The sequence below is a fragment of the Taudactylus pleione genome, unplaced genomic scaffold, assembly GCF_031769625.1.
Source record: "Taudactylus pleione unplaced genomic scaffold, aTauple2 ptg000016l, whole genome shotgun sequence".
Lineage (NCBI taxonomy): Eukaryota > Metazoa > Chordata > Amphibia > Anura > Myobatrachidae > Taudactylus > Taudactylus pleione.
Window position 1 is genome coordinate 15,383,280 of NW_028284418.1, and position 26,205 is coordinate 15,409,484.

General features: G+C 32.9%; 9 non-coding genes across 9 annotated transcripts; all 9 read right to left on the reverse strand.

The window, feature by feature from the left end:
* Nucleotides 1–1,534: 1,534 nt before the first annotated feature.
* On the reverse strand, nt 1,535–1,616 carry TRNAL-AAG (transfer RNA leucine (anticodon AAG)). Its single transcript has one exon. It is a non-coding gene; the product is annotated as a tRNA-Leu (tRNA).
* Nucleotides 1,617–4,362: 2,746 nt separating this feature from the next.
* On the reverse strand, nt 4,363–4,444 carry TRNAL-AAG (transfer RNA leucine (anticodon AAG)). Its single transcript has one exon. It is a non-coding gene; the product is annotated as a tRNA-Leu (tRNA).
* A 4,314-nt stretch (nt 4,445–8,758) lies between these two features.
* Nucleotides 8,759–8,840, reverse strand: TRNAL-AAG (transfer RNA leucine (anticodon AAG)). The gene has a single exon. It is a non-coding gene; the product is annotated as a tRNA-Leu (tRNA).
* A 1,340-nt stretch (nt 8,841–10,180) lies between these two features.
* On the reverse strand, nt 10,181–10,262 carry TRNAL-AAG (transfer RNA leucine (anticodon AAG)). Its single transcript has one exon. It is a non-coding gene; the product is annotated as a tRNA-Leu (tRNA).
* A 1,340-nt stretch (nt 10,263–11,602) lies between these two features.
* On the reverse strand, nt 11,603–11,684 carry TRNAL-AAG (transfer RNA leucine (anticodon AAG)). The gene has a single exon. It is a non-coding gene; the product is annotated as a tRNA-Leu (tRNA).
* Nucleotides 11,685–14,609: 2,925 nt separating this feature from the next.
* Nucleotides 14,610–14,691, reverse strand: TRNAL-AAG (transfer RNA leucine (anticodon AAG)). Its single transcript has one exon. It is a non-coding gene; the product is annotated as a tRNA-Leu (tRNA).
* Nucleotides 14,692–16,031: 1,340 nt separating this feature from the next.
* On the reverse strand, nt 16,032–16,113 carry TRNAL-AAG (transfer RNA leucine (anticodon AAG)). The gene has a single exon. It is a non-coding gene; the product is annotated as a tRNA-Leu (tRNA).
* Nucleotides 16,114–19,038: 2,925 nt separating this feature from the next.
* TRNAL-AAG (transfer RNA leucine (anticodon AAG)) lies at nt 19,039–19,120 on the reverse strand. Its single transcript has one exon. It is a non-coding gene; the product is annotated as a tRNA-Leu (tRNA).
* Nucleotides 19,121–25,052: 5,932 nt separating this feature from the next.
* TRNAL-AAG (transfer RNA leucine (anticodon AAG)) lies at nt 25,053–25,134 on the reverse strand. The gene has a single exon. It is a non-coding gene; the product is annotated as a tRNA-Leu (tRNA).
* Nucleotides 25,135–26,205: the final 1,071 nt, after the last annotated feature.

Consider the following 26,205-nt stretch of genomic DNA (forward strand, 5'->3'; position numbering starts at 1 on the left):
ACAATGATGAACTGTTGAGTAGCTAGAGGAATCTTCCACCAACAAATTTTTCTAATGGAAAAAAAGAATCACTTTGCCATCAATAACTGGCCTACTCTTTGTATAATAAATATGGCAGCAGAGGGATTTGAACCCATGCCTCCGAAGAGACTGGAGCCTTAATCTAGCGCCTTAGACTGCTCGGCCATGCTACCATATGTGCTTATCATTAGGATAGCTCACAGATCTAGAACATCAAAATTAAAGGGATTTTTGTTTTAAAGTATTAATTGAAAAGATGTCAGCAAAGGTTAAAAGAAAGTTCATTATTAAACATAAAATCGATGAGAAATTCATATTTTTTATTGAATTGCATTTTGTTTATTTTCATTGAAATAACAAAAGAAATTGAGATGCATGAAGTTGTAAAATATTAGTTCTGATAGGGCACATAATTAATTCATGCAAAATTAAAATTTTAATATCTTACTGTTAGCAGATATCATTATTTTAAAGGTTTGAGAAGACTGTTGCAACTATGATGAATGGTTTAGAACTCGTTGACTAATGCAGGATACTATCACCATCCTTTTTCAGTTGGTTAATATCTGATCAATCATGAATTGATGATAAATTGTTTTGAACTACTGCATGTGACAGCTTAAGGTGTGCTTCCACCAACCAAATTTAGCTTCTTTTATACCTTATCTACTTTAGGAAACCACTTTGATATAAGTCACTGGATCTTCTCCTTTTCAGTTGGTTAATATCTGATGAATCATCAGTTGATGATAAATTGTTTTAAACTACTGCATGTGACAGCTTAAGGTGTGCTTCCACCAACCAAATTTAGCTTCTTTTATACCTTATCTACTTTAGGAAACCACTTTGATATATATCACTGGATCTTCTCCTTGGAGAATAAATATGGCAGCAGTGGGATTTAATTCCAACGGCTTGAATAGCTCTGTCATCCTACAACCTGCTGTAAACTTTAAAATATTTTAGCTCTCATATCTGGAATGTCATTCAAAACTTTACCCAAAGTCAGGAAAAGCTGAGATAAAATGCAAAAGAAGCCAGGTACATTTAACAAGTAATGATTATATTTGACTTCAAATTTCCTTCATTTAGCGCAACTGATGTATCCAAACAACTTTGAAGTATTATTCAAATGCCTAAAATAGACAGCTGTGAGATTAAAATCCAGAGTGATAGAAAAGTTAGAGAAATCAGAATATAAATCCATCAATTTATACCAATGAGTCTCGTTGCCAACATTTCCATCTCTAATTGTATGATAAGACAACTCAGTAATTAAATATTAGTTATGATATTACTTCTAATTACTTCATGCCAACTTAATTTTGGCTCATCTTGACTGTTAGCAGATAACATTTTTAAAACATTTGGGAAGTCTCTTGTAACAATGATGAACTGTTGAGTAGCTAGAGGAATCTTCCACCAACAAATTTCAGCTGGGTAATATCCTATCTAATGGAAAAAAAGAATCACTTTGACATCAATAACTGGCCTACTCTTTGTATAATAAATATGGCAGCAGTGGGATTTGAACCCACGTCTCCAAAAAGACTGGAGCCTTAATCCAGCGCCTTAGACCCCTTGGCCATGCTACCACATGTGCATATCATTAGGATAGCTCACAGATCTAGAACATCAAAATTGAAGGGTTTTTTGTTTTAAAGTATTAATTGAAAAGATATCAGCAAAGGTTAAAAGAAAGTTCATTATTAAACATAAAATCGATGAGAAATTCATATTTTTTATTGAATTGCATTTTGTTTATTTTCATTGAAATAACAAAAGAAATTGAGATGCATGAAGTAGTAAAATATTAGTTCTGATAGGGCACATAATTACTTCATGCAAAATTAAAATTTGAATATCTTTACTGTTAGCAGATATCATTATTTTAAATGTTTGAGAAGACTGTTGCAACTATGATGAACTGTTTAGAACTCGGTGACTAATGCAGGATACTATCACCATCCTTTTTAGTTGGTTAATATCTGATCAATCATGAATTGATGATAAATTGTTTTGAACTACTGCATGTGACAGCTTAAGGTGTGCTTCCACTAACCAAATGTAGCTTCTTTCATACCTTATATACTTTAGGAAACCACTTTGATATAAGTCACTGGATCTTCTCCTTTTCAGTTGGTTAATATCTGATCAATCATCAGTTGATGATAAATTGTTTTAAACTACTGCATGTGACAGCTTAAGGTGTGCTTCCACCAACCAAATTTAGCTTCTTTTATACCTTATCTACTTGAGGAAACCACTTTGGTAAATATCACTGGATCTTCTCCTTGGAGAATAAATATGGCAGCAGTGGGATTTGATTCCAGTGGCTTGAATAGCTCTGTCATCCTACAACCTGCTGTACACTTTAAAATATTTTAGCTCTCATATCTGGAATGTCATTCAAAACTTTACCCAAAGTCAGGAAAAGCTGAGATAAAATGCAAAAGAAGCCAGGTACATTTAACAAGTAATGATTATATTTGACTTCAAATTTCCTTCATTTAGCGCAACTGATGTATCCAAACAACTTTGAAGTATTATTCAAATGCCTAAAATAGACAGCTGTGAGATTAAAATCCAGAGTGATAGGAAAGTTAGAGAAATCGGAATATAAATCCATCAATTTATACCAATGAGTCACGTTGCCAACATTTCCATCTCTAATTGTATGATAAGACAACTCAGTAATTAAATATTAGTTATGATATTATTTCTAATTACTTCATGCCAACTTAATTTTGGCTCATCTTGACTGTTAGTAGATAACATTTTTAAAACATTTGGGAAGTCTCTTGTAACAATGATGAACTGTTGAGTAGCTAGAGGAATCTTCCACCAACAAATTTTTCTAATGGAAAAAAAGAATCACTTTGCCATCAATAACTGGCCTACTCTTTGTATAATAAATATGGCAGCAGAGGGATTTGAACCCATGCCTCCGAAGAGACTGGAGCCTTAATCCAGCGCCTTAGACTGCTCGGCCATGCTACCATATGTGCTTATCATTAGGATAGCTCACAGATCTAGAACATCAAAATTAAAGGGATTTTTGTTTTAAAGTATTAATTGAAAAGATGTCAGCAAAGGTTAAAAGAAAGTTCATTATTAAACATAAAATCGATGAGAAATTCATATTTTTTATTGAATTGCATTTTGTTTATTTTCATTGAAATAACAAAAGAAATTGAGATGCATGAAGTTGTAAAATATTAGTTCTGATAGGGCACATAATTAATTCATGCAAAATTAAAATTTTAATATCTTTACTGTTAGCAGATATCATTATTTTAAAGGTTTGAGAAGACTGTTGCAACTATGATGAATGGTTTAGAACTCGTTGACTAATGCAGGATACTATCACCATCCTTTTTCAGTTGGTTAATATCTGATCAATCATGAATTGATGATAAATTGTTTTGAACTACTGCATGTGACAGCTTAAGGTGTGCTTCCACCAACCAAATTTAGCTTCTTTTATACCTTATCTACTTTAGGAAACCACTTTGATATAAGTCACTGGATCTTCTCCTTTTCAGTTGGTTAATATCTGATCAATCATCAGTTGATGATAAATTGTTTTAAACTACTGCATGTGACAGCTTAAGGTGTGCTTCCACCAACCAAATTTAGCTTCTTTTATACCTTATCTACTTTAGGAAACCACTTTGATATATATCACTGGATCTTCTCCTTGGAGAATAAATATGGCAGCAGTGGGATTTAATTCCAACGGCTTGAATAGCTCTGTCATCCTACAACCTGCTGTACACTTTAAAATATTTTAGCTCTCATATCTGGAATGTCATTCAAAACTTTACCCAAAGTCAGGAAAAGCTGAGATAAAATGCAAAAGAAGCCAGGTACATTTAACAAGTAATGATTATATTTGACTTCAAATTTCCTTCATTTAGCGCAACTGATGTATCCAAACAACTTTGAAGTATTATTCAAATGCCTAAAATAGACAGCTGTGAGATTAAAATCAAGAGTGATAGAAAAGTTAGAGAAATCAGAATATAAATCCATCAATTTATACCAATGAGTCACGTTGCCAACATTTCCATCTCTAATTGTATGATAAGACAACTCAGTAATTAAATATTAGTTATGATATTACTTCTAATTACTTCATGCCAACTTAATTTTGGCTCATCTTGACTGTTAGCAGATAACATTTTTAAAACATTTGGGAAGTCTCTTGTAACAATGATGAACTGTTGAGTAGCTAGAGGAATCTTCCACCAACAAATTTCAGCTGGGTAATATCCTATCTAATGGAAAAAAAGAATCACTTTGACATCAATAACTGGCCTACTCTTTGTATAATAAATATGGCAGCAGTGGGATTTGAACCCACGTCTCCAAAGAGACTGGAGCCTTAATCCAGCGCCTTAGACCCCTTGGCCATGCTACCACATGTGCATATCATTAGGATAGCTCACAGATCTAGAACATCAAAATTGAAGGGTTTTTTGTTTTAAAGTATTAATTGAAAAGATATCAGCAAAGGTTAAAAGAAAGTTCATTATTAAACATAAAATCGATGAGAAATTCATATTTTTTATTGAATTGCATTTTGTTTATTTTCATTGAAATAACAAAAGAAATTGAGATGCATGAAGTAGTAAAATATTAGTTCTGATAGGGCACATAATTACTTCATGCAAAATTAAAATTTGAATATCTTTACTGTTAGCAGATATCATTATTTTAAATGTTTGAGAAGACTGTTGCAACTATGATGAACTGTTTAGAACTCGGTGACTAATGCAGGATACTATCACCATCCTTTTTAGTTGGTTAATATCTGATCAATCATGAATTGATGATAAATTGTTTTGAACTACTGCATGTGACAGCTTAAGGTGTGCTTCCACTAACCAAATGTAGCTTCTTTCATACCTTATATACTTTAGGAAACCACTTTGATATAAGTCACTGGATCTTCTCCTTTTCAGTTGGTTAATATCTGATCAATCATCAGTTGATGATAAATTGTTTTAAACTACTGCATGTGACAGCTTAAGGTGTGCTTCCACCAACCAAATTTAGCTTCTTTTATACCTTATCTACTTGAGGAAACCACTTTGGTAAATATCACTGGATCTTCTCCTTGGAGAATAAATATGGCAGCAGTGGGATTTGATTCCAGTGGCTTGAATAGCTCTGTCATCCTACAACCTGCTGTACACTTTAAAATATTTTAGCTCTCAAATCTGGAATGTCATTCAAAACTTTACCCAAAGTCAGGAAAAGCTGAGATAAAATGCAAAAGAAGCCAGGTACATTTAACAAGTAATGATTATATTTGACTTCAAATTTCCTTCATTTAGCGCAACTGATGTATCCAAACAACTTTGAAGTATTATTCAAATGCCTAAAATAGACAGCTGTGAGATTAAAATCCAGAGTGATAGGAAAGTTAGAGAAATCGGAATATAAATCCATCAATTTATACCAATGAGTCACGTTGCCAACATTTCCATCTCTAATTGTATGATAAGACAACTCAGTAATTAAATATTAGTTATGATATTACTTCTAATTACTTCATGCCAACTTAATTTTGGCTCATCTTGACTGTTAGTAGATAACATTTTTAAAACATTTGGGAAGTCTCTTGTAACAATGATGAACTGTTGAGTAGCTAGAGGAATCTTCCACCAACAAATTTTTCTAATGGAAAAAAAGAATCACTTTGCCATCAATAACTGGCCTACTCTTTGTATAATAAATATGGCAGCAGAGGGATTTGAACCCATGCCTCGGCAGAGACTGGAGCCTTAATCCAGCGCCTTAGACTGCTCGGCCATGCTACCATATGTGCTTATCATTAGGATAGCTCACAGATCTAGAACATCAAAATTAAAGGGATTTTTGTTTTAAAGTATTAATTGAAAAGATGTCAGCAAAGGTTAAAAGAAAGTTCATTATTAAACATAAAATCGATGAGAAATTCATATTTTTTATTGAATTGCATTTTGTTTATTTTCATTGAAATAACAAAAGAAATTGAGATGCATGAAGTAGTAAAATATTAGTTCTGATAGGGCACATAATTACTTCATGCAAAATTTAAATTTGAATATCTTTACTGTTAGCAGATATCATTATTTTAAAGGTTTGAGAAGACTGTTGCAACTATGATGAACGGTTTAGAACTCGGTGACTAATGCAGGATACTATCACCTTCCTTTCTCAGTTGGTTAATATCTGATCAATCATGAATTGATGATAAATTGTTTTGAACTACTGCATGTGACAGTTTAAGGTGTGCTTCCACCAACCAAATGTAGCTTCTTTTATACCTTATCTACTTTAGGAAACCACTTTGATATAAGTCACTGGATCTTCTCCTTTTCAGTTGGTTAATATCTGATCAATCATCAGTTGATGATAAATTGTTTTAAACTACTGCATGTGACAGCTTAAGGTGTGCTTCCACCAACCAAATTTAGCTTCTTTTATACCTTATCTACTTTAGGAAACCACTTTGATATATATCACTGGATCTTCTCCATGGAGAATAAATATGGCAGCAGTGGGATTTGATTCCAACGGCTTGAATAGCTCTGTCATCCTACAACCTGCTGTACACTTTAAAATATTTTAACTCTCATATCTGGAATGTCATTCAAAACTTTACCCAAAGTCAGGAAAAGCTGAGATAAAATGCAAAAGAAGCCAGGTACATTTAACAAGTAATGATTATATTTGACTTCAAATTTCCTTCATTTAGCGCAACTGATGTATCCAAACAACTTTGAAGTATTATTCAAATGCCTAAAATAGACAGCTGTGAGATTAAAATCCAGAGTGATAGGAAAGTTAGAGAAATTGGAATATAAATCCATCAATTTATACCAATGAGTCACGTTGCCAACATTTCCATCTCTAATTGTATGATAAGACAACTCAGTAATTAAATATTAGTTACGATATTACTTCTAATTACTTCATGCCAACTTAATTTTGGCTCATCTTGACTGTTAGTAGATAACATTTTTAAAACATTTGGGAAGTCTCTTGTAACAATGATGAACTGTTGAGTAGCTAGAGGAATCTTCCACCAACAAATTTTTCCAATGGAAAAAAAGAATCACTTTGCCATCAATAACTGGCCTACTCTTTGTATAATAAATATGGCAGCAGAGGGATTTGAACCCATGCCTCCGAAGAGACTGGAGCCTTAATCCAGCGCCTTAGGCTGCTCGGCCATGCTACCATATGTGCTTATCATTAGGATAGCTCACAGATCTAGAACATCAAAATTAAAGGGATTTTTGTTTTAAAGTATTAATTGAAAAGATGTCAGCAAAGGTTAAAAGAAAGTTCATTATTAAACATAAAATCGATGAGAAATTCATATTTTTTATTGAATTGCATTTTGTTTATTTTCATTGAAATAACAAAAGAAATTGAGATGCATGAAGTAGTAAAATATTAGTTCTGATAGGGCACATAATTACTTCATGCAAAATTTAAATTTGAATATCTTTACTGTTAGCAGATATCATTATTTTAAAGGTTTGAGAAGACTGTTGCAACTATGATGAACGGTTTAGAACTCGGTGACTAATGCAGGATACTATCACCTTCCTCTCTCAGTTGGTTAATATCTGATCAATCATGAATTGATGATAAATTGTTTTGAACTACTGCATGTGACAGCTTAAGGTGTGCTTCCACCAACCAAATGTAGCTTCTTTTATACCTTATCTACTTTAGGAAACCACTTTGAGATAAGTCACTGGATCTTCTCCTTTTCAGTTGGTTAATATCTGATCAATCATCAGTTGATGATAAATTGTTTTAAACTACTGCATGTGACAGCTTAAGGTGTGCTTCCACCAACCAAATTTAGCTTCTTTTATACCTTATCTACTTTAGGAAACCACTTTGATATAAGTCACTGGATCTTCTCCTTTTCAGTTGGTTAATATCTGATCAATCATCAGTTGATGATAAATTGTTTTAAACTACTGCATGTGACAGCTTAAGGTGTGCTTCCACCAACCAAATTTAGCTTCTTTTATACCTTATCTACTTTAGGAAACCACTTTGATATATATCACTGGATCTTCTCCTTGGAGAATAAATATGGCAGCAGTGGGATTTGATTCCAACGGCTTGAATAGCTCTGTCATCCTACAACCTGCTGTACACTTTAAAATATTTTAGCTCTCATATCTGGAATGTCATTCAAAACTTTACCCAAAGTCAGGAAAAGCTGAGATAAAATGCAAAAGAAGCCAGGTACATTTAACAAGTAATGATTATATTTGACTTCAAATTTCCTTCATTTAGCGCAACTGATGTATCCAAACAACTTTGAAGTATTATTCAAATGCCTAAAATAGACAGCTGTGAGATTAAAATCCAGAGTGATAGAAAAGTTAGAGAAATCGGAATATAAATCCATCAATTTATACCAATGAGTCACGTTGCCAACATTTCCATCTCTAATTGTATGATAAGACAACTCAGTAATTAAATATTAGTTATGATATTACTTCTAATTACTTCATGCCAACTTAATTTTGGCTCATCTTGACTGTTAGCAGATAACATTTTTAAAACATTTGGGAAGTCTCTTGTAACAATGATGAACTGTTGAGTAGCTAGAGGAATCTTTCACCAACAAATTTCAGCTGGGTAATATCCTATCTAATGGAAAAAAAGAATCACTTTGACATCAATAACTGGCCTACTCTTTGTATAATAAATATGGCAGCAGTGGGATTTGAACCCACGCCTCCAAAGAGACTGGAGCCTTAATCCAGCGCCTTAGACCGCTCGGCCATGCTACCACATGTGCATATCATTAGGATAGCTCACAGATCTAGAACATCAAAATTAAAGGGTTTTTGTTTTAAAGTATAAATTGAAAAGATGTCAGCAAAGGTTTAAAGAAAGTTCATTATTAAACATAAAATCGATGAGAAATTCATATTTTTTATTGAATTGCATTTTGTTTATTTTCATTGAAATAACAAAAGAAATTGAGATGCATGAAGTTGTAAAATATTAGTTCTGATAGGGCACATAATTAATTCATGCAAAATTAAAATTTTTATATCTTTACTGTTAGCAGATATCATTATTTTAAAGGTTTGAGAAGACTGTTGCAACTATGATGAACGGTTTAGAACTCGTTGACTAATGCAGGATACTATCACCATCCTTTTTCAGTTGGTTAATATCTGATCAATCATGAATTGATGATAAATTGTTTTGAACTACTGCATGTGACAGCTTAAGGTGTGCTTCCACCAACCAAATTTAGCTTCTTTTATACCTTATCTACTTTAGGAAACCACTTTGATATAAGTCACTGGATCTTCTCCTTTTCAGTTGGTTAATATCTGATCAATCATCAGTTGATGATAAATTGTTTTAAACTACTGCATGTGACAGCTTAAGGTGTGCTTCCACCAACCAAATTTAGCTTCTTTTATACCTTATCTACTTTAGGAAACCACTTTGATATATATCACTGGATCTTCTCCTTGGAGAATAAATATGGCAGCAGTGGGATTTAATTCCAACGGCTTGAATAGCTCTGTCATCCTACAACCTGCTGTACACTTTAAAATATTTTAGCTCTCATATCTGGAATGTCATTCAAAACTTTACCCAAAGTCAGGAAAAGCTGAGATAAAATGCAAAAGAAGCCAGGTACATTTAACAAGTAATGATTATATTTGACTTCAAATTTCCTTCATTTAGCGCAACTGATGTATCCAAACAACTTTGAAGTATTATTCAAATGCCTAAAATAGACAGCTGTGAGATTAAAATCCAGAGTGATAGAAAAGTTAGAGAAATCGGAATATAAATCCATCAATTTATACCAATGAGTCACGTTGCCAACATTTCCATCTCTAATTGTATGATAAGACAACTCAGTAATTAAATATTAGTTATGATATTACTTCTAATTACTTCATGCCAACTTAATTTTGGCTCATCTTGACTGTTAGCAGATAACATTTTTAAAACATTTGGGAAGTCTCTTGTAACAATGATGAACTGTTGAGTAGCTAGAGGAATCTTCCACCAACAAATTTCAGCTGGGTAATATCCTATCTAATGGAAAAAAAGAATCACTTTGACATCAATAACTGGCCTACACTTTGTATAATAAATTTGGCAGCAGTGGGATTTGAACCCACGTCTCCAAAGAGACTGGAGCCTTAATCCAGTGCCTTAGACCCCTTGGCCATGCTACCACATGTGCATATCATTAGGATAGCTCACAGATCTAGAACATCAAAATTAAAGGGTTTTTTGTTTTAAAGTATTAATTGAAAAGATATCAGCAAAGGTTAAAAGAAAGTTCATTATTAAACATAAAATCGATGAGAAATTCATATTTTTTATTGAATTGCATTTTGTTTATTTTCATTGATATAACAAAAGAAATTGAGATGCATGAAGTAGTAAAATATTAGTTCTGATAGGGCACATAATTACTTCATGCAAAATTAAAATTTGAATATCTTTACTGTTAGCAGATATCATTATTTTAAAGGTTTGAGAAGACTGTTGCAACTATGATGAACTGTTTAGAACTCGGTGACTAATGCAGGATACTATCACCATCCTTTTTAGTTGGTTAATATCTGATCAATCATGAATTGATGATAAATTGTTTTGAACTACTGCATGTGACAGCTTAAGGTGTGCTTCCACTAACCAAATGTAGCTTCTTTCATACCTTATATACTTTAGGAAACCACTTTGATATAAGTCACTGGATCTTCTCCTTTTCAGTTGGTTAATATCTGATCAATCATCAGTTGATGATAAATTGTTTTAAACTACTGCATGTGACAGCTTAAGGTGTGCTTCCACCAACCAAATTTAGCTTCTTTTATACCTTATCTACTTTAGGAAACCACTTTGGTAAATATCACTGGATCTTCTCCTTGGAGAATAAATATGGCAGCAGTGGGATTTGATTCCAGTGGCTTGAATAGCTCTGTTATCCTACAACCTGCTGTACACTTTAAAATATTTTAGCTCTCATATCTGGAATGTCATTCAAAACTTTACCCAAAGTCAGGAAAAGCTGAGATAAAATGCAAAAGAAGCCAGGTACATTTAACAAGTAATGATTATATTTGACTTCAAATTTCCTTCATTTAGCGCAACTGATGTATCCAAACAACTTTGAAGTATTATTCAAATGCCTAAAATAGACAGCTGTGAGATTAAAATCCAGAGTGATAGAAAAGTTAGAGAAATCGGAATATAAATCCATCAATTTATACCAATGAGTCACGTTGCCAACATTTCCATCTCTAATTGTATGATAAGACAACTCAGTAATTAAATATTAGTTATGATATTACTTCTAATTACTTCATGCCAACTTAATTTTGGCTCATCTTGACTGTTAGCAGATAACATTTTTAAAACATTTAGGAAGTCTCTTGTAACAATGATGAACTGTTGAGTAGCTAGAGGAATCTTCCACCAACAAATTTCAGCTGGGTAATATCCTATCTAATGGAAAAAAAGAATCACTTTGACATCAATAACTGGCCTACTCTTTGTATAATAAATATGGCAGCAGTGGGATTTGAACCCACGTCTCCAAAGAGACTGGAGCCTTAATCCAGCACCTTAGACTGCTCGGCCATGCTACCACATGTGCATATCATTAGGATAGCTCACAGATCTAGAACATCAAATTTAAAGGGTTTTTTGTTTTAAAGTATTAATTGAAAAGATGTCAGCAAAGGTTTAAAGAAAGTTCATTATTAAACATAAAATCGATGAGAAATTCATATTTTTTATTGAATTGCATTTTGTTTATTTTCATTGAAATAACAAAAGAAATTGAGATGCATGAAGTTGTAAAATATTAGTTCTGATAGGGCACATAATTAATTCATGCAAAATTAAAATTTGAATATCTTTACTGTTAGCAGATATCATTATTTTAAAGGTTTGAGAAGACTGTTGCAACTATGATGAACGGTTTAGAACTCGGTGACTAATGCAGGATACTATCACCATCCTTTTTCAGTTGGTTAATATCTGATCAATCATGAATTGATGATAAATTGTTTTGAACTACTGCATGTGACAGCTTAAGGTGTGCTTCCACCAACCAAATGTAGCTTCTTTTATACCTTATCTACTTTAGGAAACCACTTTGATATAAGTCACTGGATCTTCTCCTTTTCAGTTGGTTAATATCTGATCAATCATCAGTTGATGATAAATTGTTTTAAACTACTGCATGTGACAGCTTAAGGTGTGCTTCCACCAACCAAATTTAGCTTCTTTTATACCTTATCTACTTTAGGAAACCACTTTGATATATATCACTGGATCTTCTCCTTGGAGAATAAATATGGCAGCAGTGGGATTTGATTCCAACGGCTTGAATAGCTCTGTCATCCTACAACCTGCTGTACACTTTAAAATATTTTAGCTCTCATATCTGGAATGTCATTCAAAACTTTACCCAAAGTCAGGAAAAGCTGAGATAAAATGCAAAAGAAGCCAGGTACATTTAACAAGTAATGATTATATTTGACTTCAAATTTCCTTCATTTAGCGCAACTGATGTATCCAAACAACTTTGAAGTATTATTCAAATGCCTAAAATAGACAGCTGTGAGATTAAAATCCAGAGTGATAGGAAAGTTAGAGAAATCGGAATATAAATCCATCAATTTATACCAATGAGTCACGTTGCCAACATTTCCATCTCTAATTGTATGATAAGACAACTCAGTAATTAAATATTAGTTATGATATTACTTCTAATTACTTCATGCCAACTTAATTTTGGCTCATCTTGACTGTTAGTAGATAACATTTTTAAAACATTTGGGAAGTCTCTTGTAACAATGATGAACTGTTGAGTAGCTAGAGGAATCTTCCACCAACAAATTTCAGCTGGGTAATATCCTTTCTAATGGAAAAAAAGAATCACTTTGCCATCAATAACTGGCCTACTCTTTGTATAATAAATATGGCAGCAGAGGGATTTGAACCCATGCCTCCGAAGAGACTGGAGCCTTAATCCAGCACCTTAGACTGCTCGGCCATGCTACCATATGTGCTTATCATTAGGATAGCTCACAGATCTAGAACATCAAAATTAAAGGGATTTTTGTTTTAAAGTATTAATTGAAAAGATGTCAGCAAAGGTTAAAAGAAAGTTCATTATTAAACATAAAATCGATGAGAAATTCATATTTTTTATTGAGTTGCATTTTGTTTATTTTCATTGAAATAACAAAAGAAATTGAGATGCATGAAGTAGTAAAATATTAGTTCTGATAGGGCACATAATTACTTCATGCAAAATTTAAATTTGAATATCTTTACTGTTAGCAGATATCATTATTTTAAAGGTTTGAGAAGACTGTTGCAACTATGATGAACGGTTTAGAACTCGGTGACTAATGCAGGATACTATCACCATCCTTTTTCAGTTGGTTAATATCTGATCAATCATGAATTGATGATAAATTGTTTTGAACTACTGCATGTGACAGCTTAAGGTGTGCTTCCACCAACCAAATGTAGCTTCTTTTATACATTATCTACTTTAGGAAACCACTTTGATATAAGTCACTGGATCTTCTCCTTTTCAGTTGGTTAATATCTGATCAATCATCAGTTGATGATAAATTGTTTTAAACTACTGCATGTGACAGCTTAAGGTGTGCTCCACCAACCAAATTTAGCTTCTTTTATACCTTATCTACTTTAGGAAACCACTTTGATATAAGTCACTGGATCTTCTCCTTTTCAGTTGGTTAATATCTGATCAATCATCAGTTGATGATAAATTGTTTTAAACTACTGCATGTGACAGCTTAAGGTGTGCTTCCACCAACCAAATTTAGCTTCTTTTATACCTTATCTACTTTAGGAAACCACTTTGATATATATCACTGGATCTTCTCCTTGGAGAATAAATATGGCAGCAGTGGGATTTGATTCCAACTGCTTGAATAGCTCTGTCATCCTACAACCTGCTGTACACTTTAAAATATTTTAGCTCTCATATCTGGAATATCATTCAAAACTTTACCCAAAGTCAGGAAAAGCTGAGATAAAATGCAAAAGAAGCCAGGTACATTTAACAAGTAATGATTATATTTGACTTCAAATTTCCTTCATTTAGCGCAACTGATGTATCCAAACAACTTTGAAGTATTATTCAAATGCCTAAAATAGACAGCTGTGAGATTAAAATCCAGAGTGATAGAAAAGTTAGAGAAATCGGAATATAAATCCATCAATTTATACCAATGAGTCACGTTGCCAACATTTCCATCTCTAATTGTATGATAAGACAACTCAGTAATTAAATATTAGTTATGATATTACTTCTAATTACTTCATGCCAACTTAATTTTGGCTCATCTTGACTGTTAGCAGATAACATTTTTAAAACATTTGGGAAGTCTCTTGTAACAATGATGAACTGTTGAGTAGCTAGAGGAATCTTTCACCAACAAATTTCAGCTGGGTAATATCCTATCTAATGGAAAAAAAGAATCACTTTGACATCAATAACTGGCCTACTCTTTGTATAATAAATATGGCAGCAGTGGGATTTGAACCCACGCCTCCAAAGAGACTGGAGCCTTAATCCAGCGCCTTAGACCGCTCGGCCATGCTACCACATGTGCATATCATTAGGATAGCTCACAGATCTAGAACATCAAAATTAAAGGGTTTTTGTTTTAAAGTATTAATTGAAAAGATGTCAGCAAAGGTTTAAAGAAAGTTCATTATTAAACATAAAATCGATGAGAAATTCATATTTTTTATTGAATTGCATATTGTTTATTTTCATTGAAATAACAAAAGAAATTGAGATGCATGAAGTTGTAAAATATTAGTTCTGATAGGGCACATAATTAATTCATGCAAAATTTAAATTTTAATATCTTTACTGTTAGCAGATATCATTATTTTAAAGGTTTGAGAAGACTGTTGCAACTATGATGAACGGTTTAGAACTCGTTGACTAATGCAGGATACTATCACCATCCTTTTTCAGTTGGTTAATATCTGATCAATCATGAATTGATGATAAATTGTTTTGAACTACTGCATGTGACAGCTTAAGGTGTGCTTCCACCAACCAAATTTAGCTTCTTTTATTCCTTATCTACTTTAGGAAACCACTTTGATATAAGTCACTGGATCTTCTCCTTTTCAGTTGGTTAATATCTGATCAATCATCAGTTGATGATAAATTGTTTTAAACTACTGCATGTGACAGCTTAAGGTGTGCTTCCACCAACCAAATTTAGCTTCTTTTATACCTTATCTACTTTAGGAAACCACTTTGATATATATCACTGGATCTTCTCCTTGGAGAATAAATATGGCAGCAGTGGGATTTAATTCCAACGGCTTGAATAGCTCTGTCATCCTACAACCTGCTGTACACTTTAAAATATTTTAGCTCTCATATCTGGAATGTCATTCAAAACTTTACCCAAAGTCAGGAAAAGCTGAGATAAAATGCAAAAGAAGCCAGGTACATTTAACAAGTAATGATTATATTTGACTTCAAATTTCCTTCATTTAGCGCAACTGATGTATCCAAACAACTTTGAAGTATTATTCAAATGCCTAAAATAGACAGCTGTGAGATTAAAATCCAGAGTGATAGAAAAGTTAGAGAAATCGGAATATAAATCCATCAATTTATACCAATGAGTCACGTTGCCAACATTTCCATCTCTAATTGTATGATAAGACAACTCAGTAATTAAATATTATTTATGATATTACTTCTAATTACTTCATGCCAACTTAATTTTGGCTCATCTTGACTGTTAGCAGATAACATTTTTAAAACATTTGGGAAGTCTCTTGTAACAATGATGAACTGTTGAGTAGCTAGAGGAATCTTCCACCAACAAATTTCAGCTGGGTAATATCCTATCTAATGGAAAAAAAGAATCACTTTGACATCAATAACTGGCCTACTCTTTGTATAATAAATATGGCAGCAGTGGGATTTGAACCCACGTCTCCAAAGAGACTGGAGCCTTAATCCAGCACCTTAGACTGCTCGGCCATGCTACCACATGTGCATATCATTAGGATAGCTCACAGATCTAGAACATCAAATTTAAAGGGTTTTTTGTTTTAAAGTATTAATTGAAAAGATGTCAGCAAAGGTTTAAAGAAAGTTCATTATTAAACATAAAATCGATGAGAAATTCATATTTTTTATTGAATTGCATTTTGTTTATTTTCATTGAAATAACAAAAGAAATTGAGATGCATGAAGTTGTAAAATATTAGTTCTGATAGGGCACATAATTAATTCATGCAAAATTAAAATTTGAATATCTTTACTGTTAGCAGATATCATTATTTTAAAGGTTTGAGAAGACTGTTGCAACTATGATGAACGGTTTAGAACTCGGTGACTAATGCAGGATACTATCACCATCCTTTTTCAGTTGGTTAATATCTGATCAATCATGAATTGATGATAAATTGTTTTGAACTACTGCATGTGACAGCTTAAGGTGTGCTTCCACCAACCAAATGTAGCTTCTTTTATACCTTATCTACTTTAGGAAACCACTTTGATATAAGTCACTGGATCTTCTCCTTTTCAGTTGGTTAATATCTGATCAATCATCAGTTGATGATAAATTGTTTTAAACTACTGCATGTGACAGCTTAAGGTGTGCTTCCACCAACCAAATTTAGCTTCTTTTATACCTTATCTACTTTAGGAAACCACTTTGATATATATCACTGGATCTTCTCCTTGGAGAATAAATATGGCAGCAGTGGGATTTGATTCCAACGGCTTGAATAGCTCTGTCATCCTACAACCTGCTGTACACTTTAAAATATTTTAGCTCTCATATCTGGAATGTCATTCAAAACTTTACCCAAAGTCAGGAAAAGCTGAGATAAAATGCAAAAGAAGCCAGGTACATTTAACAAGTAATGATTATATTTGACTTCAAATTTCCTTCATTTAGCGCAACTGATGTATCCAAACAACTTTGAAGTATTATTCAAATGCCTAAAATAGACAGCTGTGAGATTAAAATCCAGAGTGATAGGAAAGTTAGAGAAATCGGAATATAAATCCATCAATTTATACCAATGAGTCACGTTGCCAACATTTCCATCTCTAATTGTATGATAAGACAACTCAGTAATTAAATATTAGTTATGATATTACTTCTAATTACTTCATGCCAACTTAATTTTGGCTCATCTTGACTGTTAGTAGATAACATTTTTAAAACATTTGGGAAGTCTCTTGTAACAATGATGAACTGTTGAGTAGCTAGAGGAATCTTCCACCAACAAATTTCAGCTGGGTAATATCCTTTCTAATGGAAAAAAAGAATCACTTTGCCATCAATAACTGGCCTACTCTTTGTATAATAAATATGGCAGCAGAGGGATTTGAACCCATGCCTCCGAAGAGACTGGAGCCTTAATCCAGCACCTTAGACTGCTCGGCCATGCTACCATATGTGCTTATCATTAGGATAGCTCACAGATCTAGAACATCAAAATTAAAGGGATTTTTGTTTTAAAGTATTAATTGAAAAGATGTCAGCAAAGGTTAAAAGAAAGTTCATTATTAAACATAAAATCGATGAGAAATTCATATTTTTTATTGAGTTGCATTTTGTTTATTTTCATTGAAATAACAAAAGAAATTGAGATGCATGAAGTAGTAAAATATTAGTTCTGATAGGGCACATAATTACTTCATGCAAAATTTAAATTTGAATATCTTTACTGTTAGCAGATATCATTATTTTAAAGGTTTGAGAAGACTGTTGCAACTATGATGAACGGTTTAGAACTCGGTGACTAATGCAGGATACTATCACCATCCTTTTTCAGTTAGTTAATATCTGATCAATCATGAATTGATGATAAATTGTTTTGAACTACTGCATGTGACAGCTTAAGGTGTGCTTCCACCAACCAAATGTAGCTTCTTTTATACATTATCTACTTTAGGAAACCACTTTGATATAAGTCACTGGATCTTCTCCTTTTCAGTTGGTTAATATCTGATCAATCATCAGTTGATGATAAATTGTTTTAAACTACTGCATGTGACAGCTTAAGGTGTGCTCCACCAACCAAATTTAGCTTCTTTTATACCTTATCTACTTTAGGAAACCACTTTGATATAAGTCACTGGATCTTCTCCTTTTCAGTTGGTTAATATCTGATCAATCATCAGTTGATGATAAATTGTTTTAAACTACTGCATGTGACAGCTTAAGGTGTGCTTCCACCAACCAAATTTAGCTTCTTTTATACCTTATCTACTTTAGGAAACCACTTTGATATATATCACTGGATCTTCTCCTTGGAGAATAAATATGGCAGCAGTGGGATTTGATTCCAACTGCTTGAATAGCTCTGTCATCCTACAACCTGCTGTACACTTTAAAATATTTTAGCTCTCATATCTGGAATATCATTCAAAACTTTACCCAAAGTCAGGAAAAGCTGAGATAAAATGCAAAAGAAGCCAGGTACATTTAACAAGTAATGATTATATTTGACTTCAAATTTCCTTCATTTAGCGCAACTGATGTATCCAAACAACTTTGAAGTATTATTCAAATGCCTAAAATAGACAGCTGTGAGATTAAAATCCAGAGTGATAGAAAAGTTAGAGAAATCGGAATATAAATCCATCAATTTATACCAATGAGTCACGTTGCCAACATTTCCATCTCTAATTGTATGATAAGACAACTCAGTAATTAAATATTAGTTATGATATTACTTCTAATTACTTCATGCCAACTTAATTTTGGCTCATCTTGACTGTTAGCAGATAACATTTTTAAAACATTTGGGAAGTCTCTTGTAACAATGATGAACTGTTGAGTAGCTAGAGGAATCTTTCACCAACAAATTTCAGCTGGGTAATATCCTATCTAATGGAAAAAAAGAATCACTTTGACATCAATAACTGGCCTACTCTTTGTATAATAAATATGGCAGCAGTGGGATTTGAACCCACGCCTCCAAAGAGACTGGAGCCTTAATCCAGCGCCTTAGACCGCTCGGCCATGCTACCACATGTGCATATCATTAGGATAGCTCACAGATCTAGAACATCAAAATTAAAGGGTTTTTGTTTTAAAGTATTAATTGAAAAGATGTCAGCAAAGGTTTAAAGAAAGTTCATTATTAAACATAAAATCGATGAGAAATTCATATTTTTTATTGAATTGCATATTGTTTATTTTCATTGAAATAACAAAAGAAATTGAGATGCATGAAGTTGTAAAATATTAGTTCTGATAGGGCACATAATTAATTCATGCAAAATTTAAATTTTAATATCTTTACTGTTAGCAGATATCATTATTTTAAAGGTTTGAGAAGACTGTTGCAACTATGATGAACGGTTTAGAACTCGTTGACTAATGCAGGATACTATCACCATCCTTTTTCAGTTGGTTAATATCTGATCAATCATGAATTGATGATAAATTGTTTTGAACTACTGCATGTGACAGCTTAAGGTGTGCTTCCACCAACCAAATTTAGCTTCTTTTATTCCTTATCTACTTTAGGAAACCACTTTGATATAAGTCACTGGATCTTCTCCTTTTCAGTTGGTTAATATCTGATCAATCATCAGTTGATGATAAATTGTTTTAAACTACTGCATGTGACAGCTTAAGGTGTGCTTCCACCAACCAAATTTAGCTTCTTTTATACCTTATCTACTTTAGGAAACCACTTTGATATATATCACTGGATCTTCTCCTTGGAGAATAAATATGGCAGCAGTGGGATTTAATTCCAACGGCTTGAATAGCTCTGTCATCCTACAACCTGCTGTACACTTTAAAATATTTTAGCTCTCATATCTGGAATGTCATTCAAAACTTTACCCAAAGTCAGGAAAAGCTGAGATAAAATGCAAAAGAAGCCAGGTACATTTAACAAGTAATGATTATATTTGACTTCAAATTTCCTTCATTTAGCGCAACTGATGTATCCAAACAACTTTGAAGTATTATTCAAATGCCTAAAATAGACAGCTGTGAGATTAAAATCCAGAGTGATAGAAAAGTTAGAGAAATCGGAATATAAATCCATCAATTTATACCAATGAGTCACGTTGCCAACATTTCCATCTCTAATTGTATGATAAGACAACTCAGTAATTAAATATTATTTATGATATTACTTCTAATTACTTCATGCCAACTTAATTTTGGCTCATCTTGACTGTTAGCAGATAACATTTTTAAAACATTTGGGAAGTCTCTTGTAACAATGATGAACTGTTGAGTAGCTAGAGGAATCTTCCACCAACAAATTTCAGCTGGGTAATATCCTATCTAATGGAAAAAAAGAATCACTTTGACATCAATAACTGGCCTACTCTTTGTATAATAAATATGGCAGCAGTGGGATTTGAACCCATGCCTCGAAAGAGACTGGAGTCTTAGTCCAGCGCCTTAGACTGCTCAGCCATGCTACCATATGTGCTTATCATTAGGATAGCTCACAGATCTAGAACATCAAAATTAAAGGGATTTTTGTTTTAAAGTATTAATTGAAAAGATGTCAGCAAAGGTTAAAAGAAAGTTCATTATTAAACATAAAATCGATGAGAAATTCATATTTTTTATTGAATTGCATTTTGTTTATTTTCATTGAAATAACAAAAGAAATTGAGATGCATGAAGTAGTAAAATATTAGTTCTGATAGGGCACATAATTACTTCATGCAAAATTTAAATTTGAATATCTTTACTGTTAGCAGATATCATTATTTTAAAGGTTTGAGAAGACTGTTGCAACTATGATGAACGGTTTAGAACTCGGTGACTAATGCAGGATACTATCACCATCCTTTTTCAGTTGGTTAATATCTGATCAATCATGAATTGATGATAAATTGTTTTGAACTACTGCATGTGACAGCTTAAGGTGTGCTTCCACCAACCAAATGTAGCTTCTTTTATACCTTATCTACTTTAGGAAACCACTTTGAGATAAGTCACTGGATCTTCTCCTTTTCAGTTGGTTAATATCTGATCAATCATCAGTTGATGATAAATTGTTTTAAACTACTGCATGTGACAGCTTAAGGTGTGCTTCCACCAACCAAATTTAGCTTCTTTTATACCTTATCTACTTTAGGAAACCACTTTGATATAAGTCACTGGATCTTCTCCTTTTCAGTTGGTTAATATCTGATCAATCATCAGTTGATGATAAATTGTTTTAAACTACTGCATGTGACAGCTTAAGGTGTGCTTCCACCAACCAAATTTAGCTTCTTTTATACCTTATCTACTTTAGGAAACCACTTTGATATATATCACTGGATCTTCTCCTTGGAGAATAAATATGGCAACAGTGGGATTTGATTCCAACGGCTTGAATAGCTCTGTCATCCTACAACCTGCTGTACACTTTAAAATATTTTAGCTCTCATATCTGGAATGTCATTCAAAACTTTACCCAAAGTCAGGAAAAGCTGAGATAAAATGCAAAAGAAGCCAGGTACATTTAACAAGTAATGATTATATTTGACTTCAAATTTCCTTCATTTAGCGCAACTGATGTATCCAAACAACTTTGAAGTATTATTCAAATGCCTAAAATAGACAGCTGTGAGATTAAAATCCAGAGTGATAGGAAAGTTAGAGAAATCGGAATATAAATCCATCAATTTATACCAATGAGTCACGTTGCCAACATTTCCATCTCTAATTGTATGATAAGACAACTCAGTAATTAAATATTAGTTATGATATTACTTCTAATTACTTCATGCCAACTTAATTTTGGCTCATCTTGACTGTTAGTAGATAACATTTTTAAAACATTTGGGAAGTCTCTTGTAACAATGATGAACTGTTGAGTAGCTAGAGGAATCTTCCACCAACAAATTTCAGCTGGGTAATATCCTTTCTAATGGAAAAAAAGAATCACTTTGCCATCAATAACTGGCCTACTCTTTGTATAATAAATATGGCAGCAGAGGGATTTGAACCCATGCCTCCGAAGAGACTGGAGCCTTAATCCAGCGCCTTAGACTGCTCGGCCATGCTACCATATGTGCTTATCATTAGGATAGCTCACAGATCTAGAACATCAAAATTAAAGGGATTTTTGTTTTAAAGTATTAATTGAAAAGATGTCAGCAAAGGTTAAAAGAAAGTTCATTATTAAACATAAAATCGATGAGAAATTCATATTTTTTATTGAGTTGCATTTTGTTTATTTTCATTGAAATAACAAAAGAAATTGAGATGCATGAAGTAGTAAAATATTAGTTCTGATAGGGCACATAATTACTTCATGCAAAATTTAAATTTAAATATCTTTACTGTTAGCAGATATCATTATTTTAAAGGTTTGAGAAGACTGTTGCAACTATGATGAACGGTTTAGAACTCGGTGACTAATGCAGGATACTATCACCATCCTTTTTCAGTTGGTTAATATCTGATCAATCATGAATTGATGATAAATTGTTTTGAACTACTGCATGTGACAGCTTAAGGTGTGCTTCCACCAACCAAATGTAGCTTCTTTTATACCTTATCTACTTTAGGAAACCACTTTGAGATAAGTCACTGGATCTTCTCCTTTTCAGTTGGTTAATATCTGATCAATCATCAGTTGATGATAAATTGTTTTAAACTACTGCATGTGACAGCTTAAGGTGTGCTTCCACCAACCAAATTTAGCTTCTTTTATACCTTATCTACTTTAGGAAACCACTTTGATATAAGTCACTGGATCTTCTCCTTTTCAGTTGGTTAATATCTGATCAATCATCAGTTGATGATAAATTGTTTTAAACTACTGCATGTGACAGCTTAAGGTGTGCTTCCACCAACCAAATTTAGCTTCTTTTATACCTTATCTACTTTAGGAAACCACTTTGATATATATCACTGGATCTTCTCCTTGGAGAATAAATATGGCAACAGTGGGATTTGATTCCAACGGCTTGAATAGCTCTGTCATCCTACAACCTGCTGTACACTTTAAAATATTTTAGCTCTCATATCTGGAATGTCATTCAAAACTTTACCCAAAGTCAGGAAAAGCTGAGATAAAATGCAAAAGAAGCCAGGTACATTTAACAAGTAATGATTATATTTGACTTCAAATTTCCTTCATTTAGCGCAACTGATGTATCCAAACAACTTTGAAGTATTATTCAAATGCCTAAAATAGACAGCTGTGAGATTAAAATCCAGAGTGATAGGAAAGTTAGAGAAATCGGAATATAAATCCATCAATTTATACCAATGAGTCACGTTGCCAACATTTCCATCTCTAATTGTATGATAAGACAACTCAGTAATTAAATATTAGTTATGATATTACTTCTAATTACTTCATGCCAACTTAATTTTGGCTCATCTTGACTGTTAGTAGATAACATTTTTAAAACATTTGGGAAGTCTCTTGTAACAATGATGAACTGTTGAGTAGCTAGAGGAATCTTCCACCAACAAATTTCAGCTGGGTAATATCCTTTCTAATGGAAAAAAAGAATCACTTTGCCATCAATAACTGGCCTACTCTTTGTATAATAAATATGGCAGCAGAGGGATTTGAACCCATGCCTCCGAAGAGACTGGAGCCTTAATCCAGCGCCTTAGACTGCTCGGCCATGCTACCATATGTGCTTATCATTAGGATAGCTCACAGATCTAGAACATCAAAATTAAAGGGATTTTTGTTTTAAAGTATTAATTGAAAAGATGTCAGCAAAGGTTAAAAGAAAGTTCATTATTAAACATAAAATCGATGAGAAATTCATATTTTTTATTGAGTTGCATTTTGTTTATTTTCATTGAAATAACAAAAGAAATTGAGATGCATGAAGTAGTAAAATATTAGTTCTGATAGGGCACATAATTACTTCATGCAAAATTTAAATTTAAATATCTTTACTGTTAGCAGATATCATTATTTTAAAGGTTTGAGAAGACTGTTGCAACTATGATGAACGGTTTAGAACTCGGTGACTAATGCAGGATACTATCACCATCCTTTTTCAGTTGGTTAATATCTGATCAATCATGAATTGATGATAAATTGTTTTGAACTACTGCATGTGACAGCTTAAGGTGTGCTTCCACCAACCAAATGTAGCTTCTTTTATACATTATCTACTTTAGGAAACCACTTTGATATAAGTCACTGGATCTTCTCCTTTTCAGTTGGTTATATCTGATCAATCATCAGTTGATGATAAATTGTTTTAAACTACTGCATGTGACAGCTTAAGGTGTGCTTCCACCAACCAAATTTAGCTTCTTTTATACCTTATCTACTTTAGGAAACCACTTTGATATATATCACTGGATCTTCTCCTTGGAGAATAAATATGGCAGCAGTGGGATTTGATTCCAACTGCTTGAATAGCTCTGTCATCCTACAACCTGCTGTACACTTTAAAATATTTTAGCTCTCATATCTGGAATATCATTCAAAACTTTACCCAAAGTCAGGAAAAGCTGAGATAAAATGCAAAAGAAGCCAGGTACATTTAACAAGTAATGATTATATTTGACTTCAAATTTCCTTCATTTAGCGCAACTGATGTATCCAAACAACTTTGAAGTATTATTCAAATGCCTAAAATAGACAGCTGTGAGATTAAAATCCAGAGTGATAGAAAAGTTAGAGAAATCGGAATATAAATCCATCAATTTATACCAATGAGTCACGTTGCCAACATTTCCATCTCTAATTGTATGATAAGACAACTCAGTAATTAAATATTAGTTATGATATTACTTCTAATTACTTCATGCCAACTTAATTTTGGCTCATCTTGACTGTTAGCAGATAACATTTTTAAAACATTTGGGAAGTCTCTTGTAACAATGATGAACTGTTGAGTAGCTAGAGGAATCTTTCACCAACAAATTTCAGCTGGGTAATATCCTATCTAATGGAAAAAAAGAATCACTTTGACATCAATAACTGGCCTACTCTTTGTATAATAAATATGGCAGCAGTGGGATTTGAACCCACGCCTCCAAAGAGACTGGAGCCTTAATCCAGCGCCTTAGACCGCTCGGCCATGCTACCACATGTGCATATCATTAGGATAGCTCACAGATCTAGAACATCAAAATTAAAGGGTTTTTGTTTTAAAGTATTAATTGAAAAGATGTCAGCAAAGGTTTAAAGAAAGTTCATTATTAAACATAAAATCGATGAGAAATTCATATTTTTTATTGAATTGCATATTGTTTATTTTCATTGAAATAACAAAAGAAATTGAGATGCATGAAGTTGTAAAATATTAGTTCTGATAGGGCACATAATTAATTCATGCAAAATTAAAATTTTAATATCTTTACTGTTAGCAGATATCATTATTTTAAAGGTTTGAGAAGACTGTTGCAACTATGATGAACGGTTTAGAACTCGTTGACTAATGCAGGATACTATCACCATCCTTTTTCAGTTGGTTAATATCTGATCAATCATGAATTGATGATAAATTGTTTTGAACTACTGCATGTGACAGCTTAAGGTGTGCTTCCACCAACCAAATTTAGCTTCTTTTATTCCTTATCTACTTTAGGAAACCACTTTGATATAAGTCACTGGATCTTCTCCTTTTCAGTTGGTTAATATCTGATCAATCATCAGTTGATGATAAATTGTTTTAAACTACTGCATGTGACAGCTTAAGGTGTGCTTCCACCAACCAAATTTAGCTTCTTTTATACCTTATCTACTTTAGGAAACCACTTTGATATATATCACTGGATCTTCTCCTTGGAGAATAAATATGGCAGCAGTGGGATTTAATTCCAACGGCTTGAATAGCTCTGTCATCCTACAACCTGCTGTACACTTTAAAATATTTTAGCTCTCATATCTGGAATGTCATTCAAAACTTTACCCAAAGTCAGGAAAAGCTGAGATAAAATGCAAAAGAAGCCAGGTACATTTAACAAGTAATGATTATATTTGACTTCAAATTTCCTTCATTTAGCGCAACTGATGTATCCAAACAACTTTGAAGTATTATTCAAATGCCTAAAATAGACAGCTGTGAGATTAAAATCCAGAGTGATAGAAAAGTTAGAGAAATCGGAATATAAATCCATCAATTTATACCAATGAGTCACGTTGCCAACATTTCCA